The 21,402-nt window shown below is 40.9% G+C and overlaps 1 protein-coding gene across 1 annotated transcript in view; it reads left to right on the top strand.

Annotated features, from left to right (window-relative positions):
• DLX5 (distal-less homeobox 5) overlaps positions 1 to 21,402 on the top strand; it is a 30,797-nt gene that overhangs the window by 770 nt on the left and 8,625 nt on the right. The window lies entirely within an intron of this gene.

The following is a 21,402-nucleotide window of genomic DNA, read 5'->3' as shown; positions in this document are numbered from 1 at the left end:
TGCCGTGCGTGTCACGGAGTAACGCCGGGTGAAGGCCGAGCCCGCTGCTTAACGCAGAGAGGGCCGGGTTGTATGCGGCTCTGGGCAGCGGGGCCTAGTGGAAGGTGCCCCTGCCCGGGGGGACGGGGCTAGATGATCTTTAAGGTCACTTCCAGCCCAGTCTGCTCTGTGACTCTACGAAAACCCACCTGCACCGCGTTGAAAACGTTACCAGGAAATGAGGTTGCAACTGCTGCCCTTCACGTAGATGGAGAATTGACAAACAATTTGCGTCGTTTGAAGAAGACCTGTGGGCACCGCGGGGATCGTGATAGAAATAAATAATCAGTTGGTTTTAAATTCTGCTTTCAGCACCAGAGAAAGAGCTGTACGCTTCATACCTGGGTAGCATTCGGTGCTGGTTAATTAGCCCACCAAGCCCAAGCTTCATAAGCCTACATTTGAGTTGGCTGCATTTTTAAGCATGGGTGAGAGACAAGAGGGGATGTAGTGAAGAATCTTCCACTGTGGGGCTGCTCAGGACTCGGTGCAACCCTGTCGTTACCTCCAAGCCCCCGCTGTCAGTTACCTCCCTCCTGCAGCCTGAGGTGCACCTCCCCAGCTCTCCTTGCAGCTTCTTTCAGCTGTTTTAACATATACATCCAGCCTACCCACGTGGAAAAATCTTCAAATGTCAAGAGCCCTGGATATTTTGCAAAAAGCAGACTGAAAATCAGGCGGCAGCAGCAAACATCCTCCCCCATCAGAGCTGCCTGTTGAGCTCCTTCCAGCTAGTCAAATAATTGACCCTTCAAAACAAAAAGGAAACATTTCCATAGGCCCAGGGCATCTTAAGCTTTCCCAGGATACTCAGAATTTCTGTCATTAAAATGTACTGGCTTGTCAAAAGCACAAGAACTTGTATGTGAGCAACAGAGGAAAGAGCAAACTGGACTCTAGCTCACAACCACTTCTGGATGTTTATTTATTCTCCCAAGCACTTTGGTGATGGAAAACTGAAGTTCCCAGAAACAAAAATTATTGAAGTGAAAGAAAATGGCTATTGTTTCACTTCTCCTACTGGCAGTTTCCAGTTCTCTTGGTGTCTGTGTTGCTCTCAGGGTGGGTGGACAGGCCCTGGCAGGGGAGGCCTGATTCTCAAATTGATTGGCCTTGCTATATTTTCAAACTCTATGTTCTGCAGGCACTTCTTTGAGGAAAGATTTCTGGACTCAATTCATTTTGTCTACCCTCATCCTTCAATATGCTCAAATTTTTGAAGAAAAAAAAATGTAGTTAAAAAGCTTATTTGCTTTATTAGTCTTATTGGCAGTGATGCAATTCCACAGAATCATCTGAGGGTGCCTTCATTTACAGCATTTATTTAAATCTTTTTAATATAGATCCGCCCTGTGCGGTACTTAGGAGTCCTTTTCCTTTGGTGGCCCGCTGAAGCCCTCTACTGGGCGCTTGCTTTGTGGCTCAAATACTAACGAGGATACACCCACCAGATCTGTGACCTTCAACATTTTTCACATCTTATCTTTCTGTCCACAGAGATCAAAAGCCATTTTGCCATCCTCTGGGGCAGGTGGTTCCAGCCCTGCAGCAGAAGAGGATTCCTGGAGCATCTGTGCACCTCTGGGCTGCTTCAGCAATGGCTCTTGAGCCTCTCCCTTGCGTCTTCCCCCAGGTGCTGCCCCAGAAGCAAGGGATTTGCCAATAAATTCCCCCTGGAGCAGAAGACAGAGCTGTAGGCACAGCAAGCTGTTTGCCCATGAACAATTTTTATATCCCCAGGTCCTCAGAGGGCTTTACACTATCAGGGAATGTGGAGGCAATTAATCCTTACTTTTCAGCTGTTGATAGAAGGATGTATTGGGGTACGTGTGATTTAGATACCCTGTAAAGGATTCTCCTGCATCCTGCTGGGCTTTTGAGCACTGGCTTATTGTTCGTTATGCTAAAATCGGACTGGATCCTACAAAGATACCAGAGTACCTCTGTACCACATTCTGTAGTACCTTTGGATCTGGGGAGGGAGTATCAACTCTGCCACAGGGCAGCACCAAAGCAGGCACAGTGGCTTAGACAATAAACTGCATCTCTATGCACATGACTAGGACTGTGTGAGTAGAGACAGATTTTGACCCTGTGAATCTGCCAGAGGGGTCATGATGCTTGCTAAAGTGCTACCTCCAAATGTAGAAAGACTGGATGAACATTTCCATGATTATTTTTTCCTTTTTTTAGTACTGTGTTGATGGAAGAAGAAGAAGCTGAAATATTTATTGCGCTGTTATAATTGCTGTAATTTTTTAAATTATCAAGAGCATCCTGAGAGGAGTTCTATTTATGAATAAAAATAAATTATTCAATATAGAGTGTAATGCCGTTATATTCCTTTCCAGAATAGCTGGTAGTCCTGACAAAGCTAAATTGTATTGTCATCTGTTAAAAAAACAAACAATAAAAAAATAAATTAAAAAAAACCCCACAGGATAATCTACAATCTTCTTTTCTAGACTGTGGGTAAACACTGAAGTACAGACTAAGTTTAAAAAAAAAAAAAAAAAAAGAAGAGCATACTGTCCTGTCCCATGTTTCTTGTGTTTGCATTGTGCAGATCACAACAAAATTGCATCTCTACACAGTGATGAAGTTTTTAATAAACTCTCTAAATATTCAAATAGATTCAAGACAGTTCTTTTTTGCATACTCTTCCAGACCCAGGCAGACTCTTCTGATTCAGAAGCCAAGCCAGAGATCTGCTATGACGGCACAAATTGCCTGCTAAATATTCTGTGGCATCTTCCAGTGTGCCTCATAAAGTAAAAAGACATGGAATTATCCCTTCTTTGTGGGAAACAACTGCAAAATGAATAGTTTCATAAACAGCTTATAACAAGGTAGAGGTAATTGGCAATTCACAGGATGCTTCTGCCTCTGTTGAAGCAGAGCAGAGTTTTGTCCTTGATTGAACAGGAGGAAAATCAGTCCTAGCATGAGTCGGTCTGCTTCAAAATGCACTGAAAAGTTGGGCATGCAAATGACTATACCTGGATGTTGTGCTTGGTCTTACCCAGGCTTGTCAGCAGGGCATGGTACTGAGAGCAGGACAGATGATTCTCATTCAAAAGCTCCATCTCAGATGCCATAATAAATGCTGTGTGGTGTAGCTCAGGCTACTATGGCATCAGGTACTCAGAGTAGGATGAAACCAAATAATACAAAGTATTTCTTATTAAATTAATAAAGTACATTATGATTTTGGAAGAGAGAGACAGCTGTTTCTGGACTTCAGCCAATTGCATGCTTGGCATGTTGATAGCTTGTGTACATTAAAAGGAAGTTCTGATTTGGTTCAACTTCTGCTTGAGTTACTCATTCATTGCAAGATTTCTTGTTCTTTCATCTGAAGTATATGATCTGCATCATCCAAAACACATTTTTTTGACAGTCAAAAGAAGCAATTCCTGAGAAAGCTCTGCTTGCTTCCTGCAGACTTGAAAGATGCCAAGTGTCTTCATAGAATTTAGCTGCCAAACTCTGTCAAGTTTCTGCTTGAACATGTGTGAGCAGAGCTTTGCAGTGAGTCAAATGCAGCTTCATGCTGAAGGAGTGCCAGGCTTGTATGTGGACCCTCCTGCTCACCATCTCTCCACCTTTCTCTCTGCAGCTTTCCTCTCCATAGTCCAGTGCCAGAATTTGAAGCCTAGATGCACCAGCACTTCTCAGGTAAGTGGTTGTGCAAGAAAGAGAAAATGATTGTGAAGAACTTGTGAGGATTTTCTCTAGTTTCATTTTGACAAACATCAGCTGAAATTTTCTAAAAGGGTTGAACTCAGTGAACTAATCAGTAGAATGATTAAAAAGCATCAAACTCAAAATAATGTCAGGCAGAATATTTTTAGGGGAAAAATCCTACGCCTTCATTTATAGGCAGTGGTGCCAAATCAGGACCAAGCTGGATTTTTTTTTTTTGTCCTTAAGCTATTATTGTTTTCAACATTCAAAGAAAACACCCAATAGACCACCTATATTAAAAAACAATGTTTCCACTTTTGAAAATTCAAACAGAAATTGAGAATGCCAGTATTTAGAATCATTGTGTGTCTTCTCCTTTTAAAACCAATCTTTTTGATAATTACACGACTAATCTGCTTGGTTATTCTGCCATGTGTGCTGTTCTGTTCAACCACATTAAAATTTTATAAATTCTGTTAATTCACATAAGTATAGTTTGAAAGAGCATGTTTTGTTATTTCAAATATAATATAAAGTGTGCACCATTCCTGGGTGAAGCTTTCTTTTCATGGTCTACTTAGTAAGTCATTGTAAAACTTAAAGCCATGCAAAGATTCTTCCACAAATCCATTAAAATTCCTTCCAGAAGAACACAGAGTACAGAAATTATGTTGATGGTTGTAACAGAGGGGGAAACAGAACAAGGCAGAAGATGGCCAAAGTAAATAAATTAATATTTCACAAAGCTGCAGAAAAGACCATATGTGTGTGAATGCAAAACTGTAGCTCAGCCTTGGAGCATCAGGAGGGGAGCACAAGTGAGCCCTTTCTGAACAATGGTGTCTGTGGGTCTTGGGAGTTCCTGATGACAAGCCCTTGGGCCCCAAAGTCTAAACTCAGGCAATAAAACTAGTTAGGCTGCATCACTTATAAGTTTTTAGCCCAGCTTCATATTAACCCAAAGGAAATTTAAAAAACAACATAAACATGTGTTTAAATGAAGTCAGAAGAAAGCTTGTTGTCGTGTCTCCTGTGTTAATTAAATATGTTTTATATGAAAAACATAGCTTACAAATGCAAGCTATGTGGTTTCTCTGGCAGCATTGCAGCTCTAAGTAAACACACTATAGTACTATTTTGTTTGCTTTCTTCCCTAATTAAGTTTTTAAAGTTTCCTCAGCTCTCTGTGTGGCTGCTTCAGTTTTGGCAGCAGTACTGTGGCAAAGGGGACTGGGAAGCAGCTTTCTCTTTCTTCCCTCCCTCTACTGAGTAAACCAATCGTAGAACAATTGGAAATCCCTTCTCAGTTTTTTTAGGATATATGGATGACAGACGACATGTCAGAGGTGCAGCATGAGCCGTATGGGTCATACCAGTGTGGGAGCCCCCACCTTCCCACTGGGAGAGGAATGAAGCAGTTGACTGCACTGATCACGGGTGGTGCAGCTGTGAGCGCCCAGGCCGTGCTGCACACTTCAGAGCAGAAATCAGAGCTGAGCCTCAAAATCTGAAGCCAAATATTAATTTTGTCATCTTTTGAGAGTTTTTGAATTTCTCCTTCTACCTTTCTCAGAGGTTACAGGTTTACAGGTGGAAGACTTTCCTATAAAACTGTTGATACTTCACTAATCCAGATCATTGTCTGCTCTTTAAAATTAAGCACATGTAATCCAATGTAATTAATAATTTTGGCATAAACAATATGCTATCAGCAAAGCACATTTCTCACCTCAGGCTCTTCCTAGCCCTCTGAATGAATACAATCTGTCCACGACAATTTAATATACTGGCCAATAACTGGAATACTTAACTGGCCTTACATTAAAACACTTGGCATCACCTTTAATGTGAAGCACCGGATAGGCATCTCTTGTCTCTATCCAGTTTCTGATGTTGCAATCAATCAGGAAAACAAATCCAACACGAAACTGTGTAGCTCTGTAACTGTTTGTGTCTGTTTGTTTTGTTCCCTACCCTGAAATTCAGCACCACACTGCAAGCTGGGGGGTATCTGGATGGTTACTCATCCTGGGTTCATTATTCACTGGATCTGGTAATATTTGGGTTTACATTTCTTGGTAGTCAGGATTTTCCTTTGTGGTTTTTTGATATAACATCTCGTATTAATGGTTGAGATTCAGGATGGAACTGTAGGATACCACATGAAAAAAAGGTAGCTTGAACATAAACATTCGAGGTTCCTTAAGCCCGTTTCATCCAACAGCACTATCGCTGTTCATCAGCCCCTCCTCCGCCCCCTTCCCAAACCACCTGAAGGCAGGATCGGTAGCGATCAAAAGACATGCTGCATTTCTTAGCATTGAAATGATCACATCTGTGAATTATGGTTTTAATAATGAGTTATTGCTGTTTGCTTTGTGAATTATGGCTTTGCACTTCTCCTAAACCAAAACAAAAGTTATTTACAAAGAGCCACAGGAACAGTTTTTAGACTGAAAAGCAAGTAAGTTAGTGATCACAAACCCCTCACTCATTTGTGAAAGTGGCATTTGGTTGTTTCCTACTTTGAGACTTCTTTTTACACTGAGATATTGTCTGCTACGGAGCAGTAGCAGCTCCAAGTGCTAAAGAAAGCATAAAGCCCTTGAATTGTAAAAGCCAGCTGTAGGAAAAAAAATACCAAGTGATTCAATCAGTGTGAGACAGTAGGATGGTCACAATTTCTTCAAATGAAAAAAGCTGGAAGACTCTACTGAAGGGAGGCAGCAGCTATAAAGTGTAATGGTGTTGTTTATTCTCCTAATTTATTTTTTTCACCATATATAAATTACAATATTTTTATATTAATTAATAGGGTAGAAAAAATAATGTGCCTTTTAAAATCCCTGACAAGGAGTCTTGAAAGCAAAGGTTTTAATGGTGCAATGATGAAGTTCTGGAATTTATGTTGAAAGCAGCATTCTGTAGGACAGCTGATTTTTCTGTGAGCTCTAAAATGCAACTGTTTGCTGTGTCATATTGAGAAACTGGAGAATCCCATCCAGTTCCAGGGTACAGTCTGTATTTCAAATGTCAGGCTGCTTAAGAAATGGCTACCCAAGATGAATCCCACCTTTAAAAATTAACCCAACATTAATATCTGGCAAGTCTTACTGCATTTGAGGGATCGTTTTTTAATTTTTATGCATGGAGGAGCACGAACATACCATGAGCTGTACTGGAGGGGATCAGTCCATCAGAAATTCTTCAGAAGGACATGAATTGTATCCCGTCTGTTGTTCAGCTTCATATATCAAAACTGTGCTCTTCACAGCTTCCAGAGGGCTTTGCTGTGACTCATTTACTGTCTTCCTGCACTCTGTTTTCAAAGTTATGCCCTGGGAGCAAAACTTCTCATTTAAGACCTGGATTTCAAAGTGCTCTAAAATCCACAGGCATCTCCAACATGTTTTGAAAACTTTCATACCTCGTCAGAGCCAGGGGCAACATTATCCATGCAAGTCTGAAGTCAGTTGGTCTAGCAGGTCTTCAGATAATACCCTTTTTTTTCAACCTTCCCAGGAGGACTGCATTTAATATGCTCTGAAATACACTGTCATATGATGATTGTCTTGAAAGCTCAAGTCATGACAGTGATTGCAGGGCAGTTCACAGTACAAATTTGGGGTCCTTCCTCCCTCCCTGTGGAAGTGTTTTTAGCAAATTTTGATTATTGTTTTTTCATTAACAGCTCAGATAAATCTGAAGGTATAAATCCTATGGAATATGTATACATTACAGTCTGATCCCGAGCTCAGTTCTTCAGCTGATCAAACTGACATTACTGACATTTGATAAAAAGCCACTTTAGAAATATTTAACACTACTGATTGATTAGAAAAAGAGTAAAAGTAAAAAATTGCTTTTCTGATTCTAGAACACAGGTAATTTTTCTTGCTGTCAGCAAATGCTTTTGATTCCCACTCAGCTATTGTCTGTATGATACATGTGCTGCTGTACAAGCAGAAGACTAGATATGCCACAGATATGCCACACCAGGAGAGTGTGCATATGTATGTGTATAGCTATTTTTATAAAAATGTATATACATACATACACCCACATACCCCTCCAAGCACACATGTATGCCCATAGACACATATGCATACATGCACAAGTGCACACAAAACTGTTTTGTTATTGTAGCAGTCTGAAGTAGTTAATCAATTTCTCTGGTTAACTTTGTAATGAGATTTTTTAAGGTTTTTAATATGGTGACTTCTTTGTTTCTAACAACTTCCCACAATAGAAATTGGACCCTATGTATGTGTACGTCCATACTCAGTGATTGCTTTGCATGCTTGCATTTCAAAATGTGCCTTCAGCTACCTTAAGTTTGCCTGTCAATACCATGTCTCCATTCAACAGATGGGAAACTTGAGAAACTGAGACATCCTGCAAACCTAGCACTCAGTAAGACAGTGGCAGAGACTGTACAATAACTTAAAACTTCCCTGCACCTCAATTCAGTGTCTTAGCCAATAGGTTGTATTGTATTTGAGGTTGACACCACTTTGTATTAATCCACACGGTGTCAATGTGATGGCTTTTATTAAACACTTTTTGGACAATACCTCGTTATCATGTGACAAGTTACCCATACGAGACCAATGTAAAGCCTATAGGAACTTGAGTAAAATCTTTCTATATACACTGCAGAGGCTCTCTCAACAAAGGGAACATGCAGTTTTTGAGATTTGAAATCTTAACCCTAAAATGAACTGAAGGATGTTCCCACAGCAGAGTTGCAAATGCCCTTAGGAGCAAACGACTTGAAAGATACTGATTGTCTCTGATTGATGTTGAGTAACAGAAATATGTCTTAAGGCAAGATTAAAACATTCATTAAAGGAGGAAAATAAAACAGCATTACAAAAAACTGAGGTTTGCCCCTTACACTTTAGTAGTTACAAAATATTCTGGCTCTTTAATTGCAGCGTGCAAAGGCTCTATACTGAGTCATTTAGTTGCTGTAAGTAACAACCCTGTCCTAGCCTTCTTATTGGCATTTACTCCTATGCCACCCACATTGAGCTCCAAATCGGGATCCAAGGATTGCTGAGCTGTGAAGACTGTATTTGTATAATTCTGCCAGTAACCACCCATATAACCTCAGAAGAATCAAAGAGAACTAAAGATATGCTGAAACATTCAAAAGTCATTTGAACACCACCTACCGGGAGATGCTCACAGGTTTAAGGATATTTTATATGCATCCTATTCCATCCTCTGGTTTGTCTTTCTAGGGTAAAGAGGGATGGGAAAGGGCCACAGATGGTTGTTTGTGTTTGCTCATTTAGCAAAAAAGAAGTTTTGTATTCCATCCATCTCACCTCCAGATCGTGGTAAATCAAATCTCAGCACTGTGCCACACTGCAGGACTAGAGGAAGGCAGCTGAGCATTGCCACAGGGCAAAATGCATATTTAAAAGGAAATGAGAACTAAAAGCTGCAAAGAATAATTAGCATGGCTATGCTGTTTACCCAGTCCACAGTTTGCTCATTCACTACCTAGTAATTATGTCTTCCTCGGTGCGTAAATGTCTCCTTTTTGCCTGCTTGCTGAAGAAAATTAAGAGATTTACCCAGGAAAAACAAAATGTCGTCGTGAAAGCAGAAGAGCCTTGGCACTCTCACCTCTCTCTCCTGGCTTCAGCACTCACTCAGGGAGTTCCCATGTCCAGTTTTCATGTCTCAGAGGAATTCTGTCTTTGGGCTTGACAGAAGTTGCTGTAAGGCTGGAAACAAAAGTGTTCATCACTTCTGTTGTCTGAACTAAGTTACCTAAAGAAGGCACAGACTATGTGCTCCCAAAGAGCAGATTCTCGAAGGATATCTCAAAGTGAGCACCCAAAGGTAAATAATGCCAGCTTGCTCATGAAATATGCCCCAATGGAATCTGTCATTCCCATACCAAGCTGAGTGCTGCAGCTGACATGCCTGAGGGACAGGATGCCATCCAGAGAGACCTGAACAAGCTTGAGAAGTGGGCTTGTGTGAACCTCATGAGGTTCAACCAGGCCAAGTGCAAGATTCTCCACCTGGATATGGGCAATCCCTGGTATCAATGCAGTCTGGGGGATGAAGGCATTGAGAACAGCCCTGCAGAGAAGGACCCTGGGTTCTAGTGGATGAAAAGCTGGACATGAGCCAGCAATGTGCACTTGCAGCCCAGAGAACCAGTTGTATCCTGGGCTGCAACAGAAGAAGCATGGCCAGCAGGTTGAGGGAGGTGATTCTGCCCCTCTACTCCACTCTTATGAGACTCCACCAGACTGTCTAGCTCTGGAGACCTCAGCACATAAAGGACATGGAGTTCTTGGAGTGGGTTCAGAGGAGGGCCACAAGGATTATCAGAGGGCTAGAACACCTCTCTGAAGACAGGCTGAGAGAGTTTGGGTTGCTCAGCCTGGAGAAGAGAAGGCTCCAGGGAGGCCTTGTAGTGGCCTCCCAATACCTGAAGTATGGGAAAGCTGGGGAGTAAATATGTAACTGCCTCTCTGTATGTCCTCTTTCTCCAAACTTGGACAAACAAAGTGGGTTAATCCGTTGCAAGTTTAAGTAATGAATTTTTCATAATTTTCTCTCTCTGACTCTAATGCACGACCATAAGGCTGCATTGTCTGGGATGCATAGGCTGAGTGGAAGATGTTTATTTGTAATAAAGATATACCAAAATCCCCTGTATCCACTGGAAATTATAAACACAGAAAAATCTCCACCAGTCTTCGGTTTGTTAGAAAAAACAGTGTTTACAATTACCATCTTTAGGTCCCAGTTTGACGTCACAGTGTCCCTTTAAAATTTTAACTCAGGCAATGCAATGCTTTTTGGAAGGAGCGAAGGTAACCACTAACTCTCTTCTTGCGGGTTAAGAGATTCAGCAAATTTGTAGAGTTTGGATGAAAAAAATCCCACCCTTTTTTTTTCTTAGCAGTTCCTACATAACCATGTTCATAGGAAATGTAAGTACAAGTCAAACAAGGGAAAAGATTAACTGGATGGACTCCAGAGAATTTTTTATTATTACCCAGAATTATTGTGGAATGCACCTGTGGACACATGCACGTGTGCACCCACCTGCCAGTGTTAAAGGCAGAAAGTTTATACCACCACTAAGCAGGGACATAAGTGGCACACAGAGTTTTCAGGGTGCATCTTGATTAGTTACTGCAGTCAGAAAACCATTAACACACAGGACCACTAGCAGAAGCCATGGATGGCTTGGTAACATAGGGCAGCAGCCCAGAAATCTGCACCTGATTTATTTTTTATTAATTATTAGGTGCCACTGTGTTTAATATGAAACTTCACATCCCATAAAAGCTCTGTTTAAAGAAGTGATATGTATCAGAAAATATGGAAGATGTTCTTGCTCTTGATTTTTTTTTACTTTTTTTTTTTCTCAATACAATATAGCCATTCAGAACCAAATGCCAGGATGTTATATCCAAACAAGCAGTTTTGCAGATACATTCCTGTTTTGTCCTGCATCCTGAATGCTTCCAGTCAGGAATCAAAGGCCAATTCTGATGCTCTGAAATTATTTGAGGAGGGAAATCCAGCCCACAGTTGCCCTATTGCTAGCATCCCTACCTCCTTTGCAGGGGATGTCTAAATGTGATGTGCAGAAGGATACGACTGCTGTATATGGTCTAATAAGAATTTATGTCATATTTTGACTGTCAGATTATTTTTATCGCAGATAATATATCTATTTCTATGAGGAAGACCATTTTTAGATCTTTATAATCACACACTGAACTAGTAACACCTTAATTATTTTTTTTTTCTTTTTTCTGTCTGCGTTTTGCCTTTTCTCTTTCTGCCTCCTCCCTCTCTCCCTCTCCCCTTTCTTCCTTGCAAACAGCACTGTGAAAAGCCCATTGTTGAGCAGCGGGGTTGTGACATGAGGGTCAGTTCCCTCCCCCTTTGCTCACATTCCCTCTTCTGCTCTGTAAGGGATGAAATCTAAGTGAGAGGGTAACACACAAAATTGTACAGAACTTTAGACCACTTGCTTATGTTATAAACAGAGCCTACAAGATGATGCTTCACATTGAGCACATTCTTGACTCCTGCTAAAATAAAAATGCAACTGTATTCAAGTCTGCGTGGATTAGGGTGATGGCCTTTAATGCAGGACTTTATATCAACACATTGCTCATTTTTGCTGCTCTTGCTTTAGCTCATGTACAATATTGGCCCATTTTGGACAATCCAGATTTTCCTCTCACCACCTAGAGGCCTGTACAAGCCTGGAATGGATCTAGTCCATGCTGTATCCCTCAGCTCTGGATTGATCTGCTTTCATGAACTGGACCCAAAGCCTTCCTTTCAGCACAGTATATTCCTCTTCTGGATGCTATGCTGATACCACAGCTGTGTAACATTCCCAACCCAGCGCTGCTTGCTGTGTAAACTGGCACAGCCTACCCATTTTAGAAAGCAAGTATGATGATTTTCAGAGGTGCTGATTCTGCTGAACTGCATCATCTTGTTGAGGCAACAGAAGTAAAAAATTATAGGAGCTGAGCTGATGGAAGACAAGAGATTTCAAAATTATACACTTTGAACATAAGAAGTGTAAGATGGTAGGAAATTTATTCTTTTTGCTATCATTAGCATTCACATTTTCAGAACCAGACATGTTTTGATTGCCTCCTTTATTTATTTTAAATAACACTGTTTGCAAGAGCAATACCTTACTTCTGAAGCACTGTGCACTTGGGGTTGATTAGGATGGCATCATGGCACTTACAGCAACACGGTGCAGAATTCAGGATATCAGATGCCATTTTAGGATGTCAGAAACCCCTGCTTACATATATCTCCTTTCAAGAGCAGAGGAAGCGCATTTGTATGTTTTGGTTCTTGTTTGTGGATTTCAGATGGTTATACCCAGCTAAATTGCTCTAACTCCCTTTTTCCTCTGACAGCCACTAGTGAAGACAATAGAGAAGCTTTGCGCCAGCAGAGGATTTGGCCAATGTTTTCCTTGTTTGTTTGTCTTTCAACTAAATATAAACAAGTACTCCATAAGTAAAATACCTTATCTTTTCTGTTTTGCAGTTTCCATTGTATTCCTTGAGATATCCACGGATGTTCTTCTGACTTATCATCCTGCCTCTCAGAAGGATGGCATCGCCTTTACTCTCAGAGTCCAGTCTGCCCTGTTTTCTACATTCAACCCTTCCGCAAACGCTCTTAACAGCCCTCTGCATTGGCCAGTAGATGTCATTGTGTTTCCACTGCAAGAGCACGTCAGACATACTCGTCTGGCTGCAAATTCATGTCCAGTCCTGCAAACAATGCTGTTGACTATTTAGGACTTTTTCTACCCTGCAACAAAATATTTGTTGAAGATGCTTAGCCAGAAAAGAGTGAAAATTAAGTTCCAAGCGTTTGATAGCTGTGACTAACTAGCCAGAGTACCCTTGGTCTCAGCTAATATACTGCCAGTGGTGTTATACAAACAGCTTACTCAACAGGACACAAATCATTGTTAATAAACAATTACAAAAGATGCCAACAAAAGACAGAAATAACATCTCATGGAATAGCCAGCTTCTTTAAGTAACCAGCTTGCTTTGCTGTGAGGTAATCTCTTCAATAGTTGAAGATGCAGGACTGAGGGTTTACACTTCAGAACTTTTTAGACCTTCAGAGTGTAATGAAAAGTGGCTGCAGCCTGTTATTTTTCAGTTATTTTATCCTGGAGTAAGTTAACAACTTCCTAATTTGCATGATATAATAATATTTGTGATGTAATTAGGAAGTTCCATTTGAGGTCAAAATATGGTAGCAATAGAGAAGCAAACACTTGGCAGTCATCCCAGAGGTAGGGTTTTCCAGAAAGTCTGACATATTTTTTATCAGCAAAAACTCAAGAGACATCATGTAGGTTTTATTTTTAACCATCCTTTCATAAACCTAATGAATGTAAAGGGGCTTTGATAGCTAAAAAGCCACGTTCTCAATTACAGCTCATTTTCCAAGCTAAAGAAGAAGCACAAGATGAACAGAGCGAAGTCAGCTTGCGACATCCATGCTGGAAATGGCACACAGGGCCAAATTCCTCACTGGCAGCAACCAGCAAGGCTCTGCTGGCTCTAACAACACAGGAGACCCTTGACAGATTCAGCAGAGAACTAGCCTTTTGCAATGTGTTTTTGAGTCCCAGGGGCCAGCCACAAAACTGAGTGAAGTCAATGGAAATCTTTTGCTTGCTGGCAAAGGGCTGTGGATGAAGCCATGAATCAGGTTTTCTGGAGGCTGAGCGCAGCACATCTGTGTTGGGGTGAGGCAGCTGCAAGGCGTGGGCTTGGATTTGAAAGGACAAGCTCCATCTCATAAGTCTCTCTCTGCTCAGGCTCTACTAGCTCAGGAATAACCTGAGATGATGCTGTGATAAATTATGTTCTTAAATGCCATGCCTACGGGACCTATAAGAAGAGTGGCTCATCCTCTCACTCTCTCACAGAGATGCCAAAGCCCTTTACTGGCCTGGAAGACTTTTGCATAGTGAGGAATGAAAGACTGGTTTGGTTGGAAAGGACCTTTAAAGATCATTACATTCAATGTGCTGCCATGGGCAAGGACATCTTTCACCAAATCAGATTTCTCAAAGCCCCATCTAGCTTGACCTTGAACACTTCCAGTGATGTGGCATCCACAACTGTGGCTGGGAACTGTAGCTGTTCCCAAGTTTGGATATGAAACATATGCTGTAGGTACAGAGACCCTGTCACTGAGGACCCCTTTGGCTGTCTTAGACCACCAAACCCTTCCACTTGGATGAGTAGAAGGATACTCAGTGGGGCTCAAAGGTACTACAGCAGTCTCTTCTGGGCTGTGAGATGCATGGGACATGTCTAAGGATCACAGCAGCAGCAGCACCTGCTGCTTTACAGATAAATTTATCTGCAAATGTACAAGCCATCAGCACCACAGAATTTTATTTAATATTTAATAATATTCCAATGTCACAAAAAAAATATTATGTGACAAAATATAATCCTAACACTATCCATGGGTCCGGCTACAGGTGACGTACTCATGTCTCACACACCACTCCACGTTCATGAGATAAATCCTACTGCTGCTCCCTATCTGATGCACTCGGAGCAAACTCTGCACTACTCAACTGCAGCAGGGCCCAGGCTGCCCAGCTGCCAGTGCTGTGCCTCCAGACTTCCACACTTACCTGGGATTTCTCATCAGAGTAAGATTATTAGAATGACCCTCAGGTAACTCTCTTGATTCAGATCAGCTGAGCTATACATCTAGAATAAAAAAAACATGCTGCCACTGTCTTGAAAAGCTGCACTGCCAGCTCCCTGCTTGCCCAACTGATTCCTCTCACTCCTGCACCCTACCCAGGCAGCCAGGGCTCACTGGCATCTTTTACTGAGGATTTGGGTGACTCAAAGTGCATCAGGAACTTTTCTACTTCCAGGTACATGCTGCTCTCAGGCAACCTACTACTTCATTATAGCTTGACACTGGCAAACACACACAAAATGCAAAGGAGAAGAAAATAGAGCTCTGTTTTTCTATCTGCCTGAGGACATCCACACATAGGTGGAGACAGTGGCATGTAAACTGGTGGGATGGATGTGGGAGCCCAACAAGCTAATTTAAATCTGGACTCCAGCAAGTCTCCTCTGTCTCATTTTTCCATCCTAAACAGGAGAGATAATGCTATTCATTATCGCATTTCACCCGAGGAAAAATGTTATCAAGGCTAGTAATGCACTTACATACTACAGAGACCAGAAAATTCCCACTCCTGCAAAAGATCATGAAGAGATGACTGACTCTACTCGTTGTACCGAACACAGTAACTAAAGGAGAGGATCACTAACTTAAAAATGACAGCAAAAATACTGAACTAACTCACTTCCTAAGCATGCCCTGAATATTCTCACCAACACAAATATTCCAATTAAAAAAATAATTAAAAAGTGGTTGATGATGCAATTAAAGCCTGTGTTAGAGCACACTTCCATATGGGAGACAAATGAAGACTTTCTGAGTAACATACATTTTGATAAAACCCCGGGTTGATGTATTTAGAGGTGCCACTCCCCTAATATTCTTTAATTTGTAATGTAATTGTGCCAGAGTTTGCATATCTTTCCTTGCTTAGAGCAGACCTGAGCATGGGAACAGTCAGGTGCAGGTGGAGGTTTTGCAGCAGGGTACAGGGAACCAGAGCCACCCTCCATGGAGGCCGGGGAGATGTGTATGGTCCTGGCATGGCCACGTTGCTGGCTTACATGGATGTCACACAAGGTATCTTGGGTGGGATCAATTCCTTCTCATCACAGAGGCCTCAGAGAGGCACCTGGCTTAGGCTTGTCACCTGGGATTCCTCTGCACACCAAAGGGGCAGCTCCCTAACTGCACACCCAGCTTGTGCAGCCACGAATCTATGCACTGAGAGGCATAAAAACAGGTATGTTGAGAGAGGTGGGGTTTGGTTTGGTTTGATTTTTCTACCATGGTATTTTTCTCCAGGTTACTTCCAAAGAGCCAGAGACAATGGACTGACTCCTGACTGCTGATGAGTGCTGTGCCCACCTCTGCTAGCCACAGTGGCAAGCTGTGCACCCACCAGACTCTGCATCCTTCAGCCTCAGGGTAGCCTTACCTATACCTTGCATCTCTTGGACATTTTAAAGAAAATATCAAGCTTTACAACAGCTGAAAACTTGAGCAAGAAAACCTGATTATTTTAATGCAAAATAATTACTCCTCAGCAGAGTTATTTTGCATTCTAACTGTTCTTAGTATAGTATAATCACAAAACTCTCTTGGTGTGCTCAGTGTGGAAAGTCAGTTGAGATGCTATAATGATGTCAAAATGAAATGCTGTCAGTGCAAATCCATAAAATGACATAACAGTGTCAGAAATGAAAGGGAATCATACCAGAGTGTGTTCCAGCACAACTCAAAAATTTGTGAGAGGAAAGGGTGCCACAATTTGGGGACAATGTTTGTTATGACAGAAATGCTCTAACAGCTTAAGAGGGAAACTGCATTTGCCAGAGGTATTACTTTTTAATCCAACAGATTTATCAAGAAGTTGTGCTAATTTTCTCTATAAATATCTCTGCGAGAAGATCGGTGCTTTGAGTTGCAGAAAGTGGTTTTTAAGTAGTTGCAACTGCAGGTTTCTTCTGAAATGAAGTGGGAATGTTCATTGCAACAGTCATATCTCCTTTGAGAGGAGAAATAAAACATCTCTTATCCAGTTGTCTTCCTTGAGGAAACCCACATCCCCCTGTCTGTCACACCATCCTACAGAAAGGACTACCTAAGCATCACAGATAGGACAAATCTATTCCTGTATCTAATTTTTCTACTTTGTAATGGTCACAAGTGCCTTGAAATTCCCACATCCTTCGAGGAAAGATCTGTATTTTGCAGCTGCTCACCCCTCTGACATGTAGATCATGCTCGGCAACAAAAACTGAGGCAAGAGAAGGAGAGCTAGGGAGATTTCTGCTGTAGAAACAGCGGTAAGAAAATTTTCCATTTAATTTCTAAATAGATATTCAAGCAGATTAAAACTCCTCAGGAAATCTCTGAAAATGCTGCTGATTTCAACTAAATAACAGTCTGGATATTTGCAATTTTGAAAAAATATTTCTATTAAACTAGGAATAGCTAATTAGGCTTTCATTTCTTTCAAGTGAAAGAAATCAAAGTGTAAACTCGTTTCACATTGTGGTAAAATAAGGATATGTTTTACAGCCTCTCAATTAAAATTTTGATTTCTTCAAGGAAGTTTGAATATTCTTTTCTTCCCTGTATAAACAGGATTTTCACTCAAAAGAATCCTCCGATATCTTCTGTACATTCATATATTTAAAAAAGTAAGTCTATTACTATGTCAAATGTGTCTCACTGAAAAGAAGCTATTGGCTTTTCCATTTTATTTCTTTAATTTTCCACTACTCCTGTACGTTGGAATACTCCAGGTGGGTGTTGCATGTGCTTCTGATTATGCTGTGTTACACAGCAGGGAAACCTCTTATCTCAGACTGGTTGCCTGGTTGAGGAAAGAACACATTTAAGGTAGTAAACACAGCTGTGGAAGAAGTATTTTCTATTTCCTTGCTGTTTGTTTTAATGTACTAAAATGACATAATTATGGAAGTTTGCAAAAATGCCAAAATGTAAAACACAATCATAATTTTGTCTGTGTGTTTCTATTATGGCTTCAGATACAGCTTTAAACAGTTCAAGAAAATAATTATAAATGTCTTTTCTGCTTTACGCTCTGTTTTGCCCTGATAACTAAAATACAGAATTTTAGAGAAAAGGAATTTAAAAGTAATCCTGTGGCTACACTGGTATTAAGAAGTGTTCAAATCTTGTTCTTGCCATTTTTCATGCCAGCTTGGAACTTTTGGCTTGAAGATTTGTGTAGCTATTGTTTTCTTTTTGACTCTTTGCAAGCACTTTAAAGATAGGAAATTTGCAGATCTGTGAAAAAAAAAAAAAAAAAGAATAGAGGTTTTGTAAATCTAACCACCGCAACTTCATCTGAAGAAAATGAAATCTGAACTCTGAAAGAGGACAATGCCTTTTATTTATTTTTTCTCAGCTTGCAAAGAAATAGAGTAATGCAATCCCTTTTATTTCCTATTTAAATGAGGCTGAAGCGTTTTCATCTGTGGCGTGTAAAGTCTGCTTTGAAAACAATACATTCAGAGCACACACATTGTAAGTATTCGCTGAGAGCACTAGGCTTATATTGGTTGAGTAAACAGCACTATAATATTACAATTATAAAAACCAAATGTGCAGAATTATGTGATTGTCACTATTTTTTTAACACCTTCTGAAGTCCTGGTGGGAAAAGATATAATGTGAAGCCCTCAATAAGGAGCTCCATTCGAGCTCCAACCAACCTCCATCACCTATTATTTCACCAAAAGAAGAAACAGATTTTGATAGAGACCCTCAGTCCAAACTCTGTCTGCAAACAGAGCAATCTCCCCTGAAATCCTATCCAAGATAACACTAATGACGTTCTGGCCACTTCAGTCTATGGAATATTCCATATCATGATGTGTAAGCACAGAAAGGGGCTGCATAAAGTTCTTTTGACTGTGGCTGGAAAGCCTCACACTGGCACCGCGTGCCTTTGGATCACATTGTACCATCCTTTCACTCCATCCACAACTGTTATTTCACTGCCCAGAGCTGTTGTAATACAACTGCCTCCCTTTATAATCTCTGCATTTTATCTAGTTTCTTTTCCAAAGCCAGAAAAGGTAATTGGCATCTCTTGTATAACACAGTAAAAAGGATGAGGACAGGCTTTGGGGAGACAGCTTTCTCTGCTCTCCAGTCCATCTGTACCTTCTCCAGACTGTAAGTAAGCTGAGGCAGAGAGCAATAGCAAGCAAGACAAGGATTTCTGATCTGCCTAAAATCAATAACAAGTGCCCGAGGAAGAAAAGATTTCATGCCCAACTCATCACGGCAGAATCCTCCAGCAAAGTGGGATGGAGAAAAAAGAGGGCAGGTGAGAGCCTCTAAGGCAGGGGCACCAAAACTGGTAGGCTAAGACAGAAGCTACTGCTCTGTGGTTCCAGGTGTTGAACCAGGAGAGGGAGTGTGGGCACACAAAACATCCATCTACCCTTCCCGAAGCCAAAGGAGACCCTTTCTACCAGTTTTAGCAGGACCTGGATAATGGTGGTCATTTGTATCAGGTGGATTCTCCACAGAAATCCGGGAAAGAAAAAAGCAGCCATGCACACACTGTTGTAAAGAGCTCCAAGGTTCTGCTGGTCCTTCAAGTGATGGAAAGTCCCAAGCACAAATCCAGGCATTGCCACGCATCCACCATTTCCAACTAAGAGGGATTCTGAATTCAGGGTAGTGGCACATTAATTTACCATGAGGACTTTTACTTGGCAGCACAGGAGAAAAAAAATGGGTTTTTAATGAAACTGACAAAATTATTTCTGAAAACATACCATTTTTAAGGCAAGGAGGGACCACAGCAATCATTTACTCTGATTTTCTGCACAGCACAAGACATGCAACCTAATTTGGTCATGTCTGCATCATTCATTCATCCCCTGCTTGATCCAAAGATCTCCCTTGGAAAGGTGAAATCACTTTCAAGATCTTAATGAAAAAGGACAAGTCAAGCCGAAGCCACAATAACCCTTTGGGGTTTTTTTAAAAAGGATAATGCACCCTTTTTGAAAGGAGAATAAAGGAAAAAAAGAGAAAATATCTTATTTCTAATACAAATGTATTTTCAGGTAAATCTCTTCTAAAAAATTCTTTTCCTTCTGTAGATATTCACCAAGGTGATACTTTACCTCAAAATACGTGCCTGCCTCAAAGTCTCCGAAGAAAAACACCTTCTTTCTCATTTTCAAACCAAGGCATTTTTCTAATAATAAAAGAACTAGCAGGCTCACAGAAGCACAAATTATACAGCCCCGAGAGCTATTTTTCAGTCACTGACTAGAGAACATCATGATGAAGAAATCTGAGCTGAAGAAGAAAATAACCTCCATTTTTCCAATAAATGAAGATCTTCACAGGAATGTAAAATGAATCTTAAAGTAGAGCATCTTGATGCTTCCTGTGGCAGGGCCTCTTTCAAGGACAAAGATGTAATTCAAATATGGAGACCAGAAAAAGAAGAAAAGTCTTTTCCTCTACACTTATGAATATGACAGTGACCTTACAGAGCCCCTTGAAGAGACAGCACTGACAACGCAGCCAGTGACATCCAGCTTCCCTGCAGGGCTGCTCACAGCTGCAGGCTGGATTGCAAAAGATGAAGGAGGAGAAGGTTCCCCTGTGCTGCACAGGAAAGTTTTAGGAGACCAAGTCTGGATTATGGCAGCATACATTTAAGGACATAAAAGCTAATGCAGAAAATGAAATAAAGTAAAATAGCCCTGGAATTTCAGTCACGGGGAAAGTCTAGCATATATTTATTTTAAAAATAGTAGTAAGGCTAAGCTATAACCGAGGAACTGAAGTGGGTTTTAAGACAGATGCGAGTTATTAAGTCATTTTATAGATATTATCTATCGCTAGCTGGTGTATATACAGTTGGTGAATATATACTGATAAGCTTAATAGGCAAGGCCAGACAGACCATGTAACACAAGTCATAAGGGCAGAATCATATGACAAGAGATGTGGGTTTGCTATTTTGATCTTTACCCTGCAAGGTGTCCTGGTCCCTTGTTGAGTGTCACTTCTTATATTCACTGCTCCAGCAGCCTAATTGCTGTGCTTCATTTCTGCATTTGTTTGTATGGTTTAACATGGCCTGATCCAAGCTGATTGCACAGGCATGCCAACCTCACACTAAACTTGGTGTTAGCTAAACAGCAGTTGCAGAGTTTCTCCTAACACTGCTGTCATCCACAAATCCTTCAAGGTCTAAATTATCAAAGTTTGGCTGACCTCTGTCAGATAACAATGTATTAGATCATTATTAAAAGAGGAAAATGAAAACTGTAAGGTTAATTCTCAAGGTTTGCAGGGGAAAATCTGTATTGTTTCCTCGAGCCCTGCCCTGCTCTGGTGAAAACACATCAGACTTGAAGAGCTACGCCTCAAATTCTTTGACTGGTCATCTTTTAACAGGGATGTCAGAGATCTGGGAAAGCATTCCTG

This window comes from Chaetura pelagica, unplaced genomic scaffold, assembly GCF_000747805.2.
Source record: "Chaetura pelagica isolate M959 unplaced genomic scaffold, ChaPel_1.0 scaffold12, whole genome shotgun sequence".
Classification (NCBI taxonomy): Eukaryota; Metazoa; Chordata; class Aves; order Apodiformes; family Apodidae; genus Chaetura; species Chaetura pelagica.
This window is presented reverse-complemented; position numbering and strand designations above follow the sequence as displayed.